The sequence below is a fragment of the Podarcis erhardii genome (assembly GCF_964252035.2).
Source record: "Podarcis erhardii genome assembly, chromosome: 2".
Classification (NCBI taxonomy): domain Eukaryota; kingdom Metazoa; phylum Chordata; class Lepidosauria; order Squamata; family Lacertidae; genus Podarcis; species Podarcis erhardii.
The window spans coordinates 41,092,176-41,113,173 of NC_138498.1; positions in this window are offsets into that span (position 1 = coordinate 41,092,176).

Here is a 20,998-nt window from a genome sequence, read left to right on the forward strand (position 1 = left end):
TGGCTTTGTTTCCTTCCCCAGTGTAATGCATGCTCTTTGTACTTTTGTCCATTTACTGTATTTATTTTATTTTTCCTTATTTGAACTATAAAATGATGGTTTTCTTGAGTCAAAATGAGAGTACCCCTAAACCAAGCCCATTTCAAAGTTTTAGTGTTGTTCTACAAAGCCCTGAGCACAAGACTCGTCATTGTTTTTAGGGCAGGGGAAGACTTGTCTGCATGACACAGGAAACATGAAAGCATGCAAAGTCCACCCAAAATGAAAAACCTCCAAAATATTAAGCAAAATGCCAAGATCTGGAGAAGTTGCATTGGTGGGTGGAGGAAAGGATGCTCAGCAGCAGCTCTGAAAGGCACTTTCGAGGGTGTGCTTTTTGCTGCTGTGAAATGCAGCAAGGCAATCTGAAATATACTCAGAGTTGAGAGTGGATTTCATGCTCTTTATTCAGCTCATAGTGGTGAGGAGGAATGGAAGTTCCCCCAGAATGTCTGCTTTATATACATTATTTATACAATGGGCCCCATGTGATTGGCTAATTACGGGATTCTCCTTTAGGCCAATCAGATTGCGGATTCACTTCCACCTGGAGCTGGATTGGGTGGCTCCTGTGGACCAATCAGACTGCTGCATTCTGGGTCCTATTGTTCTAGGACCAATCAGACTGCTGCATTTTGGATCCTATTCAACTCAGTACAGAACACAATCCATAGGAAATCTGCCAAGGGAAGGGCCATAGCTGAACACATGCGTTGCAGGCCAAAAGTTCTGGGTTCAATATCTGGCACGTCTGACATGGCTGGGAAAGATGGCATGAAACTATAGAGAGCCACTGCCAGTCAATGCAAATACAAAACTGAGCTACATGGGTCAATGATCTGCCTCTGCTGCATAAGGCAGCTTCTATGGAATCTCTTCCTCCAGGCTCTGCTCTCACATAGCACAATATGGAGGCAATATCATTTCTGCAGGGACTTGTGTGGTCTTTCCATTTAATGTATTGAATGAGTTGTCTGAGTGGGTGGGGGCTGGGCTGGCTTTAGGCTCTGTTGATGGGTGAAGAAAGACTCCTCAGATCTGGCATTGATCAGTCGGTGGGATGTTTGTTTAATTGTTAGGCTGTGTAAATAAAGACAGGATAACATTCCCCGTAGGGCGGAGGCCCACAAGAAGGCCAGACAACACTTATACTATCCCCAATGGGATAAGGGTGGAGTAGAAGTTGAGATGAAATAAACTAAACAGAGGTTTCCAGATGGCTAGGGCTGTCCTGGACAGTGGAACCATGCTGCTTACAATCGCATTAGATTTAATGCATGAGCAAGTTTATCACAGTTGTCTGACTGTTATAATGTGCTCCTGTTGTAGAATTTAAGGTTTTTAGTTTAGGATTCCAGCGCATGCAGTCCTGATCCAGCTTCACATAGTAACACATAACGACCATCGGGCTGAGATGCCAATGCACAGTATAGCACCATTGACACTCAAACCAGTTCCACAGGGTTCAAATGAGAACCACAGGACAGGTGTGGATGTGCCTTGGAATGAAGATCTGTACCCACAACATTCGCAGAAGGGGCCCAGAATTCTCTCCTGCTGGATCAGGGTCATTGACATAAAGAATATAATGGCAATATTAGGTGAAAGTCCAACACCTCTCTTCTTCCTAGAGGAAACAGGCACCCAAGGAGGCTGTGTCCATGCAAGCAAATGATGTTTGTGCCCATGCAAGCTGCTAGATATTCCTACACTGGGGCTGGGTTCAAAAATGGTGAATCCAGTGCTTCCACTTCCTTGCTTGGCCTCCCTTTAGTGCTGGCAGGGAACAAGGGTGACACTTTACCTCAGCAACAATCACAGTGCCCAGCCTTTGAAAATTGAAAGCCCTGGTTCAGGCTATCCATATGCTAGCAATCCGGTGTGAGAATGAAGGCGGAGCACCGAAATACATTCAATACAAAGTGGGTCCACACCTGACAACCATTTTGCGACATTTATTTCTGAGTCACCCGCATGTGGCTTCAAGAAGCAGTTGTGCTGACTCACACTTTGTTGAGAGATGCTGCCAATCTGTTGTCAAGGAACTGTGGGGTAATTCTTATCCCATGATATCTCGTGATATTTCTGTCCCCTACACATCTCCCCAGAGACGTCAACAAAATGGGCAAACCTTAGGATGCTTGGGCCACCTCTCCCTCGTCTCCCCACCCAAAACTCTGAAGCAGAATATGTCTTCTGCTTTTCTTTCAGACTCTGGCCGCCACCACTAGGGTCAATGTAGGCACTGGAGCTTCACCTCGCCTTCACCTCACCTTGCACAAAAGGCTAATTCCCATGCTCAAACCTTTTCTCAAGTCTTCTTGTTCCTTTGTTAGATACAGACAGTGCCAGATTTACGAATAAGCTAAACAAGCTATAGCTTAGGGCCCCCACTCTCTCGGGGGGCCCCCAAAAAATTAAAGGAAAAAAACTGGATGTAAATTTCCAAAATATAAGATATAAAATAAAATAAAACCTACATACAACTACAGTGTTTTGTGTTGTGTAGGCTCCTATGATGTAAGTAATGACCCCCGCCTGCTAGCCTGCTCCCTAAAATATCGCATATTTTGTTATGTGCAAATGGCTTTAGATACCCATTAGGTCCATAAATTACCATACAGCATATATTCAACACAAAAAACAGTGACAATTTGTTGTTGACAAAGGACAGCTGGACATATAAGGGGCCCCATTACCATCAGTAGCTTAGGGCCTCATCAAACCTAAATCCAGCTCTGGATACAGACATAGCGTCTCCAAAGTGAACCTGCCCATGCACTTCCTCTAGCAACAGCAGCAGCCCTGGGACCCACAGCGGCAAATTCCTTAAACAGGAGTTATGTCTCATGGGAGGAAGGGACACCCCCAACCCTTGGCGACGGCTGCTCTCTGCAGCCGATGGCATTTTTTTAAAAAAAAGCTTTTCTATCCCTTAATCAGAGAAAATGGTAGGAAGCAATAACTCCACAGGCCTATCTATTCCTCATTCAATATAAAGTGCTACAAGAGAGCATCAATAGAATATAGTGATTACATTCTAGTCTTCTTGCAACCACCAGCACACACTTGTACTGCCAAAATGCATATACCTTTTGGGGATGCAAATGGTGCTATCTTCTCCAGGAGTTGATTTGGCTATGGATGTCTGCGGTATCCATTCCTTATGTATCCATTAGCGAGTGACTCAGCAAATGTCCAACTCACTTATGATGTATTGGCTTCCTTTTGAAAACCAAAGTCTACAATTATGCTCACTGCGTGTTGTCAGGGTGGGAAACAGCACAGGGCCAAGGGAGGCTGTTTGGACAGCTCTTTCCAGCCACAGAAAGGTTGGGCCTTTTGGGTGTGTGTTTTCTGCCCGGCCAGCTAACTTACAATGGTGATATGTGCATCAACAGAGGTGTGGAGGAAGCATCCTTTTCAGGCAATCAATAGTAACTGGATTCATTAAGGTGCCAGGAAGGGGCACATGCATCTGCAGAGCAGCTTCAGCCACTCCTGAACTAGTTCCCAGCAGGTGGGGAGTACAAAGTGGCATGAAATAGCCCTTTGCTGCTTCCCAGAAAATAAATGCATCCATCCTTCCTACATATCTTGTGCCACATTGCATCTCAGATGTATTCTATCTGAAATAAACTTTTAGTCCTCCACCCATTACTACTTCCATAATGTTGTAAACATTTAAGAACCACCCCCAACATATTTAATGTCTCCTCTTTAATCATTCTTAATTGACATGAGACTCTTAATCTCAGGGTTGTGTGTTCAAGTCCCAGGTTGAGCAAAAGATTCCTGCATTGCAGGGGGTTGGACTAAATGACCCCCGTGATCCCTTTGAACTCCAGAATTCTTCATTCTTTGACACGTGATTCCTCCTTGTTTCTCATGAGAGAGAGAGAGAGAGAGAGAGAGCTAGCTCCTGTTAAAATTGACATATTTAGGTACAAACTTTGTCAGTTTCACAGAGTTCAGAATATGGATTTCCGGTGAAACTAGCAAGCTTGGTCTGAAACCTTTTATATCCTCATAAGAGAAAAATAAACATTCAGAAAGGACTTCAATCAAAACACCCTCTTCAGATCCAGTTCATATGGGGAGCCTTCAGTGGTATCATGGGAAATGTTGAAGTGCAGCCTCTAATCACGATAGACTTCACAGCTACACAGCCAAGGAGACTCGAAAAATGCAGGCAGCTGTGTTACTTCTACACACATAAACACCAAAGAGCTTCAGTGCATGGCACACTATCAACACCAGCAGGATGTAAACACTACTGAGTTTGGTGATGCTTACTTCTGAGTGCATGGGCTCAATTGGTAAAATTATATAATAATTATTATAAAAATAATTTTTTAAAAGCAGACAGCTCAAATGCAACCCTTAGCTTTCCATGAGAAATGCAAAGAAGTGTTACCATTTAAATGGCAAGTGTAAATTAGAAACTCCAACAAAGAAGAAAAGAGCAGTATCTGCTTGATTATTTTCCTCATTCTATGAGTACCTCTATGTGAATATGTCACAAACAAACTCAGAAGTCTCATTATCACCTCATTCATTTGCCAGAGCAAGTTGGGTCCATCAATTGCCCTGGTGCTCAGTCCATAGCTCCTGCTCTGAAAAGAAACCCCCGAGTTCCATTGCCCTGCATCCCTCCCCCCGCCCCACTACTGGGAGATCCTTGTGTGATATACAGCCTTTTTGCCCAATTGTGTTGCCTAAGAAGGTGCACAAGGGACTCCTTGTTTGACTGCTCCTTCATATAAAACTCTCCATCTGGAAAACTTGCACATTTGGGGAACAGACTAAGGAAGAGAAGAGCCAAGATAGCTTCTTTTTCATGCACATTCATTCCACACACAGAGATTTCCTCTCTCTCTCTCTCTTTTACAATCCTGCAAAATTTCCCCACAACCTGAGGACAATTTGAGCGCCAGGGCAGCTCCACACAAGCAACTGTGATTTCAGCCCTGAGCTTTAAAACCGAGTTGTCAATAAATTGAATCTGGGGCCTAATACAATCTCCTTAACCAAGCAGAAAACAAACAGAAACAAACAACCAACAAGCATTTGCTTTCATTCCTTGGAAATGACAGAGAACAAATAAGGTTCGGCTTTTTTTTTTTTTTTACAGAGACTGAAAAACGAATGTCCAACAGAAGGAAGACCATTTCTCCATCCACTTGGATTGTCTTCAGAATCCAATAATTGTGTCCATTTTCTGTTAACTGTGGGTTAGGGCAGTTCATCTGACTTGATAACAAAAAAATATGCCAGCGCTTCTGGTGGATTGTTCTACAAGACAGAGCCATATGCACCAATGTAACATGCAGCATTTTATGGCCGAGAGTGTAGGATGCAATAGCATCTCGTATAGAATTTATTTATTCACTGCCCAAGCTGTTTTTAGCTGGTGGATTAGCTAAATGTGGGATGCTGGTATGCCATCCATCTCCTGACATTGCTAAAATCCAACCCAGGTTTCCAGCCTAGAGGGTGGCATTCTTTGGATGGCAGCAGAAGCTTAGATCAGCTTGGCATTCCATTCCCTTTGCTTAAGAGACCAGCATGAGCTTTTGGGTGATAGAACTGGGTACCACTCAAGCCTTCTCCCCTGCATGCTATACAAACACATACACGCCCCTCTCAGGGTTACAGTTCCCAGCAACCCTTAGCAAATTACAGGGCCCAGAAATCTTTGAGAGGAAGAGCAGGCTTCAAATGTATGTTAAAGGTATAGTATGCACACAGCATACCTAATGTGGGTTGCTTGTCTCAATTGTCTTAGCTAGTAAACGGGTTTTGTGGAAGTTTGCAGCGCTTCAAAAACCTGCGTGTCTGGTCAGACTACACCTAACAACAGGGCAGGAGAAACAAGCATGTCCCAAATGGGCAATGATGTCCATCATCAAACTCTCTTTTCCACTTCCAGATGCAGCTTATGGCTAGATTGAAGTACATGTGGTTTCCTTCTTTGACTAGATACCATAGGAGAAGCACAGGAAATAGGGAACTGGTATCTGTTCCATGACAGATTGTAGCCTTATTGGAGTTCACCGATTGGGTCTGCGTTGCTCCAGGACAGGAGGAAGGAAGTCAAAATGACACCAAGTTGGTTCAAAGAAAGAGTTTATTCTGCTCTCCGGATAGCAGAAGGCACTTGCGTGGTGAGTCCACAGCAAGTACAAAGAAATGACAGGTTTCATGCAGTTTATATATCCTCCAGGCACCCTCTCACTCCTCCCCTAGGAGCCCAACCACGTCGGCCTACGTACGCAGGTTGACATCACATATGTTCCTGCTCTGGTACTCTCAACCATAAACGAATCTTCCTTCCTGTACTTCTGACCATAAAAGGATCTTCCTCTTCCTACTCTTATCTGGGAAGACGTCATAATCTCCGGGAACACGCTTTTGGCGTTTTCCCCGGACATTGGTCTTGCGCGCATTTTGTGGTCAGCACAAAAGTTCTGACGTGCTTTCTTTGTTCCCTTAGAGAGCCAAGGCCATCGCTTGCCTGTCCTGATAAAGGACAGAACTGTTTATGCAGTTGTGTCCTTATTATGGTTTTGCTCAACAGTTCAAGTTTTACGCATTTAAAAGTGTTCTCTTTTGAAAGAACAAAAGGGGGAGTTGAGTCAGTTTTTAAACTTACTACACAGAAACCCATTCCTTCAAGATCATGGGTGGAGGGAGACCCAAGATATGTGAAGACATGAAACGATTCTCACAAGTGTAGCTTGCACTCATGCCTTTCTTTTTTTCCTTTTCAAAATAAATTTTATTTATACAGTGGTGCCCCGCAAGACGAATGCCTCGCAAGACGAAAAACCCTCTAGACGAAAGGATTTTCCGTTTTTCGATGCGCTTCGCAAGACGAATTTCCCTATGGGCTTGCTTTGCAAGTCTTGCAAGTTTTTTCGCTGCCCCCCTTTTTCTAAGCCGCTAAGCCGCTAATAGCCTCTTAGCCGCTAAGCCGCTAAGCCTTTAATAGCCGCTAAGACGCTAAGCCGCTAATAGCGCTAATCCGCTAAACTGCTAATAGGGTTGCTTCGCAAGACGAAAAAAACCACTAGACAAAGAGACTCGCGGAACGGATTATTTTCTTCTTGCGAGGCACCACTGTATATTTTTCATAATCATATAAACAAAATAAAGCATTACTTTGAACATCAACTTCCCTTCCACTCTTCCATGTATTACCCCTTATTGCTGCATATACTAATTACTCCACATTTCCCTTTCTCATTTTTTCTCAACATAATTTTTACTGCGGAATTTACTCTAATCCCGCTAACGTTTTTACCTGTTTGCAATGATTCTTCAGATGTTCTACAAACATTTCCCATTCTTCCTTAAATCCCCTTTCTTCTTGATCTCTTCTTCTGCTGGTTAGGCTCACCAGTACTGCGTATTCCATCGTTTTTATCTGTCACTCCTCCTTTGTTGGTACTGTTTCCTCCCTCCATTTCTGTGCAAAGTAGCATTTGGGCTGTCGCAGTTGCGTAGAGAAACAGATTCTTTTGATCTCTGTACTCATGCCTTGCTTTTCTCCAAGATGGTGGTGAAAAGGCAGAATGAAACCAATATGATTTCTAAGGAGCCTTCTTGCCCCTCCCAAATGTTGGTGGCTTTCAAAATATTTGTTTGAAATATTTATATTTCAAGGCTCAGCTGGCCTTAGCTCGAGGCTCAGGTGGCCTCAGTGGCCTGGAGTGCCTTCCATCAGCTACGGCTACACCCCTATCTGGACAGGGATAGCCTAACTATGCTCTATGCTCTGGTAACCTCAAGGTTAGATTATTGCAATGCGTTATACATAGGGCTGCCTCTGAAGACGGTTCGGAAACTTCAGCTGGTGCAGAGTTCAGGGGCCAGGTTGCTCACCAGGGCAAAATGGTATGAGCATATTACACCAATCCTGATCCAACTGCACTGGCTACCAGTTAGTTTCCAGGCCCAATTCAAAGTGCTGGTTTTGTCCTATAAAGCCTTTAACGGCTCAGGACTGCAATACCCCAAGGACCGCCTCGTTCCATATGGACCTACCCAGACCCTGATATCATCCTCTGAGGCCCTTCTTTGTGTACCTCCTCCTCGAGAGGTCAGGAGGGTGGCAACATGAGAACAGGCCTTCTCTGCAGTGGCTCTCCATCTGTGGAATGTGCCAGGCAAAACTGTTCCTTTTTAACCAGGTCTTTGGTTTATTTGATTGACATCCTATGGTTTTTTTAAATGTGGGTTTGGGGAGAGGCAGGTTATTGGGTTGTTGTTTTTATTTCAATTATATATTTTGTGGTTTTATATTTTGATTTTGTTCTGTGAATCGCCCTGAGACCTCCGGGTATAGGATGGTATATAAATTCTAATCATAATAATAATAATACATCCCACTAAGCAAGTTGTAGAAGGTTTGATGTGGTTGACCTAAGGACATCTGCCTGCTTGGTTGGTTGTGCATTGCACAGTTGCCGGATTTTGTGTATGAAGGCAACTCTTTGTTTGCAATCCTAGCTCCACTGGTCTGCTTCCTCTGACTCTTTCCTATATATACTGGTACTGAGAGGCACCTAAGGGTACTTCCACTTGGTGTGGTTTGTTGTGTGGATGGTGGCCATGCAGATTGCGCACAATTAGCACAGCTAAGTCCCTAAGACACACATCTGCCAAAAGGTGGGCCACAGCAGTCCCCTGCCAATTTGCACAATACAATTATTATTATTATTATTATTATTATTATTATTATTATTATTATTATTACATGGGGGAGAGGATGCTATCCACGTGAGCCATGGTGCATTGCCAGTGTGGGGTGCCCCTGTGCAATTCCTCAGTGGGGGGTGATGGACAGGAAATGTTTTGGATCAGTTCGTTTGCAAAAGGGTCCTTGCAGCAGTACTCTGCAAGTGGTGTGTGTGATGCTGAAAGAGAGAGTTATGAATTTGGGAAGAGACAGAGTAAGGTAGCTGTGAGTTCAGCTGTACTAGGAGCATCTCATCTGAGCTTTAGGAGGCTAGGACCCCAACAATGAGCCCATCCTGATTTATCCCTCCTCAGTGCTCCTCCTCAGTGCTGCTGCTGACTGCCAGAATGACCACCTGCTGCCACCAGCCACCTCCTCTTACTCTCCAGGCTGCCTCAGGCAGAGTTCATGCATGTGTGTCTGTGGCATTTTCAGTATTGCTAAGGGCAGAAAATGTCCTGGGCTGGCCCTGACAGGCTACAATCACACAAGAGGTTGGGTTGAGATGGGGTTTCAATTCTGCACTTTAGTTGTACAGGTGGTGGACAGGGCTTTGTTAGTGGTTGCCCCTTATCTCTGGAACTCTTCCCTGCAGGAAGCATGCATGATTTCCTCTTTGTTATCTTGAATAGGGCCTTAAAAACCTTTTAATTTCCATCTGTGGAGTCTTGTGCTGCACTTGTAAGCAGCTGCTGTTTTCAGGTTTGTAAGTAAATGTTTTGGTATGTCTTTTTTATTAAATTGTTTTAAATTATGTTTGTACACCTCCTTGGAAGGGTTTTGCCCTGAACAGCAGCATACAAATTGCTTAAAGAAATGGAGGGGGGAGCTGTAAGCAAGCCATGCATCACCATGCCATGGCCAGCAAGCTGGCCCAAAACATTTTCCTGTCTGATTCCATGTACAGAAGCCAACTGGACCGGCTGTTGAATCACCCTTCAACACTGGTGAGAAAATAGGATCCTCTGTTGCACCTGAGGCAGCAGGCCAGTTGCCTTGCTTTACCCAATGATAGGGACGGCCCTGCTTCCAGAGACCACCTGCACCTCTGTGTGCCGCATTGCCGCAGATTCTGGGAGTTGGCCTTGCTAGAATCTGTAGAGAAAGAAACAGAACACGAGAGCACCAAAGAGGCAGACACAATTTGAAAACGATGAACCTTAAGCCAGTTCACAAAGCACCTCACTGCTGGCAGGCTGGAGAAACCCTCAAGACCGCAAACTCTGCAAAATTCCATGGCACCTCTTAACTTTCAGGAGCTGCCACTTTGCTGGGCTCCTGCTATTGTTTTGCACAGCTCCCAGCCACAGCCCTGATTCCATGCAGCTCGCCTCTATTCCTCTCCCTCTGTGGGTTGCTGCCAATCCCAAATTCCTGCAGCCCGAGAACAGAGTTCGGCTGCAGGACAGGACAGCACGTGCGGCGTCTCCTCTCTCTCCCCTGTTCAGGAGGCCAAGGCATGCCAGGCATCTCCCTGTCTGCCTCTTCTTCTTCTTCTTCCCCCCTCCCCTTCCCCTCTGCTACTGTGTCTGCTGTAATGGAAGCTTTGACATTCAGGCAATCTGCAGAAGCCCTGGCCGGGCAGCCGCAGCCGCCTTTATTTGGGCGTGCAGCGCTTTGACCTCAGAGCGACACACATCTTTTGACCAAAACAGTCTTGTCATTCCAGCTTTGCCACTACAGAGGATCCTCTGGGTGGATCAGATGATACAACCATAGTAAACAGAGGAGAGGGAGGGAGGAGGGAGCAGGCCAGCCGGCCCTTTTTTAGCTGTGCCTTGGGAAGCGGCATCGAATGGACTCATCCAAACAAGGCAAGGCTTACCTCCCGGTGCTGGCTAAGCCCGCCCAGGGATCTGCAGCCCACTTCCCCTGTAGGCCACTCAGATCTTGCAGGTTTGTCTCTGAACTCTGCCCACAGGTTGCTCAGTGTGACTTGTTGCCTTCTCAGAGCACCAGCAGCAAAATTCTCCTGCAGGCCTGCACAATGACTTTTGTGTCTGCTGCATGGATCTCCTCAGCACGTCAGTGCACTTCTGGGGCCCCTCTCCATGAGCTCGTATTTCAGAAACGGGCAGGCAGCTTTTTCCAGGGATACGATGCAAAGTCTGGAGGTTTAACGATGGAGTTGTGTGCAGTATTGTCAGTCGCCCTGGTAAAAGAATTGTCACCAACCAGGTAGGAAAACAGTAAAAGGAGAAGTCCCACTCCAGCCTAAAACGTGGCTAGGTTGTTCTTTTTTCCGGTTCAGATTGAATCTGGTTTGGGGGGGGGGGGGAAACACATCAAACGGCAGCATTTCACAAGAATAGATACGAATTGTGTGGGATGTTGTGTGTACACTGCTTTGCAAACCAGTGGTGGGAACACCCTGGATGCAGAGTAAGCTGGGAGTGCGCACACAGCCTGAATGTGAAACATGAAGCTAAGCCATGAAGCATCGAAGCTAAGGGAAGTTCTACCACATCAGAATTATCATGGTGTGTTGTGGAGGTAATGTCATAAAAAGCAAAGCATAGTGTAAAGGCCAAATGACTTTTCCCAGGATTGGTCCCTTGTACATGTTTGTGCAAATACCAGACTATCACAGTAGCCTGTTTGTAGTCATTGGTTTATTGGCAGGTAAAGGGACCCCAGACCATTAAGTCCAGTCATGAACGACTCTGGGGTTGCAGCGCTCATCTCGCTTTACTGGCTGAGGGAGACAGCTTCCGGGTCATGTGGCCAGCATGACTAAGCCGCTTCTGGCGAAACCAGAGCAGCGCACGGAAACACTGTTTACCTTCCTGCCGGAGCGGTACCTATTTATCTACTTGCACTTTGACATTCTTTCAAACTGCTAGGTTGGCAGGAGGAGGGACCGAGCGACGGGAGCTCAGCCCGTCGCAGGGTTTCGAACCGTGACCTTCTGATCAGCAAGCCCTAGGCTCTGTGGTTTAACCCACATCACCACCTGTGCCCCAGGTCTTTGTAATAAAAGAAGTTCCTCCTCTTTATCCATTTTGAATTGAACTTGGGAGTTGGGTTGCCCAGTGTTCCAAGCTTATGCAGCGATGAGGACCTGGTTTCATTAGTTTTTAGGACAAGTGACTAAGCTATTGGAGGCCAGAGTGGTGTTTAAAGTCATGGTAGCAGAACATACACATGGCTATGGAAGAAATAATTGGTCTCTTGGTTCCTGTGACAAGGGGAGTAAATGTTTCAGAGGAAGAAAGATACTGAATGATCCACATGTTGACCTGTGGTGCGCTCTTGGGCTCGCTTTGAGAGCCTTCTTGAACAATTCACAAGAATGGTTACAAACGATGGAGAACAAGCTCTTTCCTCATTCAGTGGACAGTAAATGCAACCCCATGGAGTGCAGGTGCCACGGAATGTCCCATTTGTTTGGGTGGGAGTGGGGTTGCCAGGTTTCAAAAAGTGAAAAGCCAGACACAAAAGTTGTTGAGCTTTTTGTAAAATCTAAAAAAACAAGTGAAATGTTTGAGCTATTTTTAAGGGAATTTGCAAAAGCAAAGCAAAGCAAAGCAAAGCAAAGCAAAGCAAAGCAAAGCAAAGCAAAGCAAAGCAAAGCAAAGAAAAGAAAAGAAAAGAAAAGAAAAGAAAAGAAAAGAAAAGAAAGAAACTGCACTTCCAACATGGGTTGCCATACATCTTGATTTTTCTGTACATTTCAGCATTTTCTGCCCAAACAATGTTTCCAATGGCTGAATCCCGGCAATGTCCAGGAATTTCCAGACATATGGCACCCCTGGGTGGGAGGAAGGTTGGTGGAGATGCTTTACTACAGAAAGTGAAGTGCACCAAAATGGTAACCACAAACTGCATATGGCAATGACTACAGCTCTTGAACAGACTGCTTTCTAATGTGAGAGATGGATAAAGTACTAGCAACAGCTTGGGGAGCCTAAGTGTATGGTATAAGAGAAATGTGTTGTTCTTTGAAGCCCCAGTTTTTCCTGGGCTGAAAATTCAGAGTGCTTTGAGGTTTGTTTGTGATAGGGAGCAACATTAAAATAACAACCCTGCATTAAAAGCATAGTTGTTTGAAGTCAGCACCATTTAACAGGCTAACATTCTAAAGCGGGGTAGACAAAAAGATGTTGTTCAGCTGCAACTCCCATCATCCCTGGCTGCTGCCTGGGGCTGATGGGAGTTGTCATTCAACATCTGGAGGGCACCACATTGGCTCTGCTTGTCCTAAATGAACATTGACTCCACTTCCTAAGGACTGTTCTCTGGCCAGGACAAGTCACAAAGACCATCATCTTCAACAGAATGATCAAGGAGCAAATGACTTGATATGGCACCGAACACCCTACCCCAAAATTGGTCTTTCTGGGGAACTAATTGAAAAAGTTGGTGACAATTGGAAGCTGCAGAGTTTTGAAAGTGTAAAAAGCAAGGTGCGAGACTGGTTGCATTATGCTCAAATTCGGGAAATTTTCAAAACAGATAAAAAGGTTGGGTTCCAGGTGGAAAAATCGAAATTAGAGACAGAATTGTTAGAACCTAAAGACAAATTACTTTCAAGAATGTATAACTTGCTGCTTAAATGGAATACACAGGATGAGATAGTCAAATCCGCCATGATAAAGTGGGCACAGGATATTGGACATAACATTATGTTTGATGACTGGGAAAGGTTATGGACCACCGGAATGAAATTCACGGCATGCAGTGCCCTGAAAGAAAATATTATGAAAATGATATACCGGTGGTACATGACCCCAGTCAAGCTTGCTAAGATATACCACCTGTCTGATAATAAATGTTGGAAGTGTAAAGAGGCGGAAGGGACATTCTTTCACCTCTGGTGGACATGTCCGAAAGTGAAGGCCTTTTGGGAAATGATCTATAATGAGTTAAAAAAGGTATTTAGATATACTTTACCCAAGAAACCGGAGGCCTTCCTTCTGGGCATTGTAGACCAGAATGTGTTAAAGAAGGATAGAACTTTTTTTATGTATGCTACAACAGCAGCAAGAATTCTCATCGCAAAGTGTTGGAAGACACAAGATTTACCCACACTGGAGGAATGGCAGACGCAGTTGATGGACTATATGGAACTGGCTGAAATGACTGGCAGAATCCGAGACTTGGGAGAAGAAACAATGGAAGAGGACTGGAAAAAATTCAAGGACTATTTGCAAAAATATTATAAGTTGTATGAATGTTAAGAAAATGCACTTTTTAGGAAATATTAGCCCCAGCAATTGTAATTAGGTGAAATGAAAACTAAGGCACAAGAAGTTAGAGGTGGAATTAAGAAAATTTTTTATTGCATTATGTTTTAATTAAAATACATAAGATTAGGGTTATAATAATTTCGATTTTGGTAACATGATGAATTGAAAGATACAATAAGTAATGAAATAAGATAATAAATAGCTGAAGATTTTGTATTATGAACATTGGGTTATAAACATGTTGAAATGGGTAACATGACAAAATGAAAGATACAATAAGTGATGAAATAAGATAACAAAATGCTGAAGTTGGTATTATAAATAATGCAGATTCGGGAAGATGTGGGGAAGTCCAAAAGATTCTGTAAAAGAAATATGAATTATGAAACTTTTGTACTTTATCTTTTTTCTTTTTCTTATTCTGTAAAACTAATAAAAAATATTTTTTAAAAAAAACAACAAAATTGGTCTTTCTGACTGTCTGTTTAATAGCAGTATTTCTAACCAAGTGGCCATTATGCATCCTTTCCTCTCCAGCAGTGGAATCCTCTTTCTGATTCAAAGTCACACGCAGTTGCTGTATCCTGGAGAAAAGGAGCAACAGCTTCCGCAACTGCAGCTGAGAGACATGCCTTGCAGTCGTATTAATAAACTCTGCAGCTTCTCCTTCCTGGTTAGACTGAAGTCACAAGGGTTGAGGCTCTTCAGACAATAGTGCTTGCTCTTGCATAAATTACTGACAGAAATATAACCTTGGTCAGCAAATTCAGACTTTGGATTAACCTCAATCTAGCCCCAAATCACTTTCTTTGGGGTCCCGGCCATTCATTTACACAAGCCTTTCCAGATCAAAAGTAGGCAGGGTAATAGGTGTCAACAGCAGTTCTGCTTCATGGGTCAATTAAACCTGCTTGGCAATATTTTGAGGCTATGCAACCATCCTTGAGCATGACTCTCTCTGGGCATGTGATGGTCACAGTTCTGAGACACCAAAAGCCCTTCAGATACCATATTGCAGAAAATATGCAGCTGACTCATAGTGGAAACACAGGAAATTCTATTTTGCGCTAATCATGTGTAAAAAGCCTGAGAGGTAGGCAGCAAAGATGTGGGAACTTACAGCAGTGAGTAAGCGCAAGGGAAGCCCCATTTAAGCAAGGACAGATCTGAGCTCAGCAAAGCTTATGTGTGTGGTTGGGGGGGTGATTTTAGTGGGGAAACAGCCTGTGGGGGACAGTTAAGTTCTCCTGCACTGGCTTTCTACTTTGGTTTGCAACATCTGTGTTTGCATTTTGGAAATGCAGGGGGGCATGTGCAGATTGGCTCAGGTGGCAAACTACAGACAGACTGAGCACAATAACCCTTTCTTCTCTTCTCACTTTCAACCTTAAGGCCAAACTACACCCAGGGTGGGGAGCCTCAGACCTGGGGGCTGAATGCGGACCTCCAGGCCTCAAGACTCCCCAGGCAATTCCCTATCCACAGACCCCACTCCTTCTTCTCTGGCCCCATCCTTGCCTCCTCCCTGCTACGGGGCCTGCCTGCAATGGCACCCACCTAAGAGGTGCCGGAAGTGCTTTCTGGTGCATTCCTGCTGAAAAGAAGCCCTGCCTCTACCAGCCCTACTCTGCACCCTCCTTGAGTGCTTTTGCCTGGCTGGAATGTGTCCTTGAACTGTGGCAATGCCTCTTGCCTGTCTGGAAGGAGAGATGTGCAGGTAGAAACCTCCCGCCTTCGCATGGCTGGAATGTAGCCTGCTGCACAAAGGCCAGGGCTGATACGCATTTCCATTTGTCCCATGATTTCCAGGCATGGGCGCGAGAGGTTTTCCTTTTTCATCCTGCCACTTTCCCCGCAGGAAACCCAATCGGCATTGTTCTGATTCAGCGATAAAGCATGGGATTTCCCAGGGAAGGCAGTAGGACTGAAGGCAAAACTTTCACATGAGATGAAGGCATGTGTGGATGAGCCCTAAGAATCATATCTGTTACTCTGCCCACTTTCCCCCTGGTCCCATCTACCACTGGCATCCAGCTCCTGGGAAAAGATTCGCCACTGAACTACACAGTGTATTAAATATCATCATGTGTTTAACATACCGTATTTTTTGCTCTATAGGACGCACTTTTTCCCCTCCAGAAATGAAGGGGAAATGTGTGTGCGTCCTATAGAGCGAATGCAGGCTTTCACTGAAGCCTGGAGAGCAAGAGGGGTCCGTGTGCAGCTATCCACAAGCCTTCGGAGTGCTCCAAAGGCTTGCGGATATCAGCCTGAAGCCTGAAGCCCGGGGAGCACAGCTCCCCAGGCTTCAGGCAGCTATCTGCAAGCCTTCAGAGCGTGGCAGAAGTTCCCGTCGGGCTCCGAAGGCTTGCGGGAAGCAGCCTGTTGTCCACAAGCCTTCTGAGTGCGGCAGGAGTTCATGCCGGGCTCTGAAGGCTTACGGATAGCTGCCTGTTCTCTGCAAGCTTTCTGAGTGCGGCAGGAGTTCCCGCCGGGCTCCAAATGCATGCGGATAGCAGCCTCTTCTGGGGGCTGGGGTCGGGGGAAGTTCAGGCTTCCCCCATCCCAGCCCCGTGGCTAAAAGCCCCAGGAGCGGCGGCAAGGTTGCTTGGGCTTCCCCCGTCCCAGCCCCGCGGCTAAAAACAAAGCCGCGCACAGCTTCTCCCGGCTGGAGAGGTTGCGCGTGGCTAAAGAGGAAGCCAAGACAGTTGTCTTGGCTTCTTTGCTCTTTGGGACTTGGGGGGGGGGAATAATTTTTTCTTTCTTTATTTCCCCCACTAAAAACTAGGTGCGCCCTATGGTCCTGTGTGCCCTATGGAGAAAAAAATCCGGTACATTTTTTGCAAAGAAGCAGTGCTGGGGATGGAAGGGTGTTGGTTGAAGAATGGAAATGTGGAACATGGGTGGGTATACGCCCCCCCGCCCCATATCATGGTCCAGATTACAATCCCTCCAATGGAAGGAAATCTGCTATTGTGAGCTACACTATTCTGATCCTGAACAGGTTGCTTTTTATTTTTTTTTAAAGGCATGTTTGAATATGACCATTGCACATTTAAAGCACTCTTAGGCCACTTTGACACGGTCTTGCCTTTCCCCACAGAATCCTGGGAACTGTTGTTCATTAAGGGTGCTGGGAGCTGTAGCTCTGCAAGGGGTTTCCTAGCAACACTCAGCATCCTTAGCAAACTACAGTTCCCATGATTCTGTGGGACAAGCCAAGACTGTGTGGCATAAGGATGCTTTAAATGTATGGTGTGAATAGAGGTATCTCTCCCCATCGGTGAAATGTATTCCCTCAGTGTCCTCTGATATCAAGCTATGTTCGGGGTCTCGGCTTCATTACCCTTGCAGCTGATTTTCACTTTGAGGAAGCCATGGCGCTGCTAACTATTCAACCACAGCAGCAGTATGAGAAACCCTTCCTATTTTAGCAGTCACATCATGAACTACAATGCCCTTGAGCTGCTCCTGCAGATGCATGATGTGGGAACACCCATCATCATATCCTTAATTCTGACACAACCAGTGGGTGTAGTGGAGATCTCATGGATCCAGATTTGCATCAGAAGTCATTTGACATGCACCCTGTCTGTAGGCTTGCACCCACATTTTGTTAAGCTTCCAGAAACAACAGGCCATGTGCTTCTCCAATGTCTTTATTATAGAGACATTCATACTAGCCTCATCTTACCACCACTGCATAAGTCCCCAGGGTGCACAGGACAATTCTATACCTCCCTAATGCTTTCAGATACCAATCCTGCTACAACATACAACGTTGCTAGATTCTGCTCAGCAGCACTCAAAATTTGTCAGATGATGACCTGTGCCACAAACTAGATATAATGAGCACTTGTATTAGAGTGCTCTGTAGACTGATGGCTATAGTCTTATATATACTAACCTTTTTATGCTCTTTCACTCTTGTCTAATGTTCCTAACCCTTCTTTTAGACTTTCTTAACTTCTTTTGGATTTTTATAGACTTTTATATATACTTTCTATTTTAACTTTTCTCTCTTTTTTGAGTTTTAAAAATGATTGCATCCCTCCCTCTTTATGCTGGTCTACGACCATAATAAATATTTGTTGTTGTTGTTAAGCTTCCACACCAGACCCCCTCCTTGCCCAAAGAAGTCCTCAGTGTTTCCTTTTCCTCATATGGGAGGTTGCCATCCTGAGCGCACAACCTGTTCAACTCACTGGGGCTGAACTTTTGATTCAACCTGCTTAGACTCATGGCTGTGTTATCTCCCAAGTCAGTTCTCAGAATGATCGGCATGTCCAGAAACAGGCTGCTTTGAGTGCTATTGCTGAAACACACACACACACACACACACACACACACACACAATGCCATCAGCGCTGGGCATACACAAAGCACTTGTGTGTATGCAAAGAGCCATAAACACTCCCTTTCACACTTGCAGAGCTGGGGAAATGTATAAAAGACTTATTTCTGCCTCCTCCACCTCGCCCACTCCAAGCATTGACATCATACCAATCTCCTACAGAGGCAACGCTGCCCCTGAAATGTGGAACCGTGGCAGACCAGTAGGGAGTGTGAGGAAAAGAATGGACATAGCCTTATTGCAGCCATTTGTGATTTGTATGTGCGAGTGTGTGCTTTTTCATTTTAAGCACCTGGAACCCCTGGAATCTTGCACTGCTCGGAGATTGGGGTGGCATGCAACAATATGGATCTAAAGCCCCACCTTAACAACACTGTCACTGCTGAGAATTAGAATTAGATGCATGGCCGCTGCATGTGAGGTTTGCTCCGCAAAGACAGACTTCCTTTTGTTTCTGAAAGGGTGTCTCCTCTCAGAGGTACATGAGACTGGCAAGCGTGGAAGCATTACAAAGTGGCAATTGGAATGGATCTTAGAACTTTTTATACTCCTAAAAATTAATGTCTGAAATTGCTGCCAGCCTGGAAAAGGGGAGAGCCACTGGCATTCAGTGAGGCACAAAACCCAGAAATGGTGACTTCTCTGACTGCCACTTGGGCTTCTGGGCAGCACCAGAAAAGGATGGAATATCTGGGTAACATTTCAGGTCTGCAATACCTGAGTAACAACAAAGCCTACAGCAAAGATGGCTTCACATGCACTTGAAGTTGGGATCCCCAGAGCAATCAAAGTAGGAGAAACAGCAGCTATGGATCATTTTTCTATAAATAAAAACTGTTGTGCTTGGAGTGTGTTTGGAATCCATTCCCATAGGCGTAGGGACCAGTGCCGGATTTACATATAAGCTAAACAAGCTATAGCTTAGGGCCCTACTCTCTTGGGGGCCCCCCAAAAAATTAAAGGGGAAAAAACCTGGATGTACATTTCCAAAATATAGGATAAAAAAACAAATAAAATAAAACCTACATACAGAAACAGTGTTTTGTGTTGTGTAGGCTCCTATGATGTAAGTAATGGGCTCCGCTTGCTAGCCTGCTCCCTAAAATATCACTGGTTTCCTCATTTCTCTATACAGTGGTACCTCGGGTTACATACACTTCAGGTTACATATGCTTCAGGTTACAGACTCCGCTAACCCAGAAATAGTACCTCGGGTTAAGAACTTTGCTTCAGGATGAGAACAGAAATCATGCACGGCAGCAGCAGGAGGCCCCATTAGCTAAAGTGGTGCTTCAGGTTAAGAACTGTTTCAGGTTAAGAATGGACCCCTGGAATGAATTCAGTACTCAACCCGAGGTACCACTGTATAGGGTGCCTACATTCTGCATGTGCAAATGGCTTTAGATACCTATTAGGTCCATAAATTTCCATACAGCATATATTCAACACAAAAAACAGTGACAATTTGTTGCTGACAAAGGACAGCTGGACATATAAAGTGCCCCATTATCTTCAGTAGCTTTGGGCCTCATCAAACCTAAATCCAGCCCTGGTAGGGACAAGCCCTCCAGAAAGGGAATGTGCACATGCTCACAGACTCTCTATTACCAGACATTTACATTCTGCACTGACTCTGCCCTTCATCCAAAGAGTTCAGGGCAGCATCCATCCCCTGGACCAGTCTCATTATCTCAACAGCACTATGTGGCCAGGTGTTTGACTGATCCAGGCCTACCCATGAAATGCTATAAACCTGGCTCTGTCCACCGTAAACCACTACATCAATACGATGTCCTTAGAAAAATCCCTCCTCTCTCTTCTTGGCTGTTTCTTTATCCAGGACAAATGTGCCCATCCCTGTTCAATAAGTGTTACCCGTGAACCTTCCAACACCATGCAGGGCTTAATGTTGGACCAGATCCATCCATAACTAGACCAGATTCATCCATAAATTACTTGGCAAAGCAAACCCTTGGCCCTTAATTACCACCAAAGTTATTGCTGTTCTGAGCAAGGAAGTTATAAACCATGCTAATTTGGCTCTCATGTACAATATCCATCTGCTCTAACTGCACAATATTAAATTCTCAAATTGGCTGCTTAAAAATACAGACTTTTCGCCCTTTCCTGCAGGCCGTTTTCATTTGCCTCTGTATGTGTGTATGTGTAAATCTGACCACGTTGTCATTGGTGTGAGGTTAGTCGATATATCACTTATACAAGGCAGACAGCACCTGGATTCTGTTGGTACACCAACAGGAACACCTGGATTCAATCTACCCAGACATAGCACAACAAAGCCCCTTTAGAGCAGGGCAGGGGCAGGGGCAGGACCGGACGGGGGTGGGGAGTCAGTGTTTCATGTTATAGTAATCAGTGGGGTCTGCTACTTTTGTACATAGTGTCAGTCAGGAGTGCTGACTTACTTTTTTTGGTCTTTCCTTATTAACCCTTTGCTCACCTTTCACTGCTCATTTAGCATAACCACCAGACACGGTTGGACAACAATGAAAGTGCTACATTCTGTCTTTCGCTTGGCCGGTGGCAGATCAATCAAAAGCCACCCCCAAAATACTGGGATCTGGGGGTGAGGTGGGGAAAAATGAATAAAATAATAATAATAATTTATTACGGTATTTATACCCCACCCATCTAGCTGAGTTTCCCCAGCCA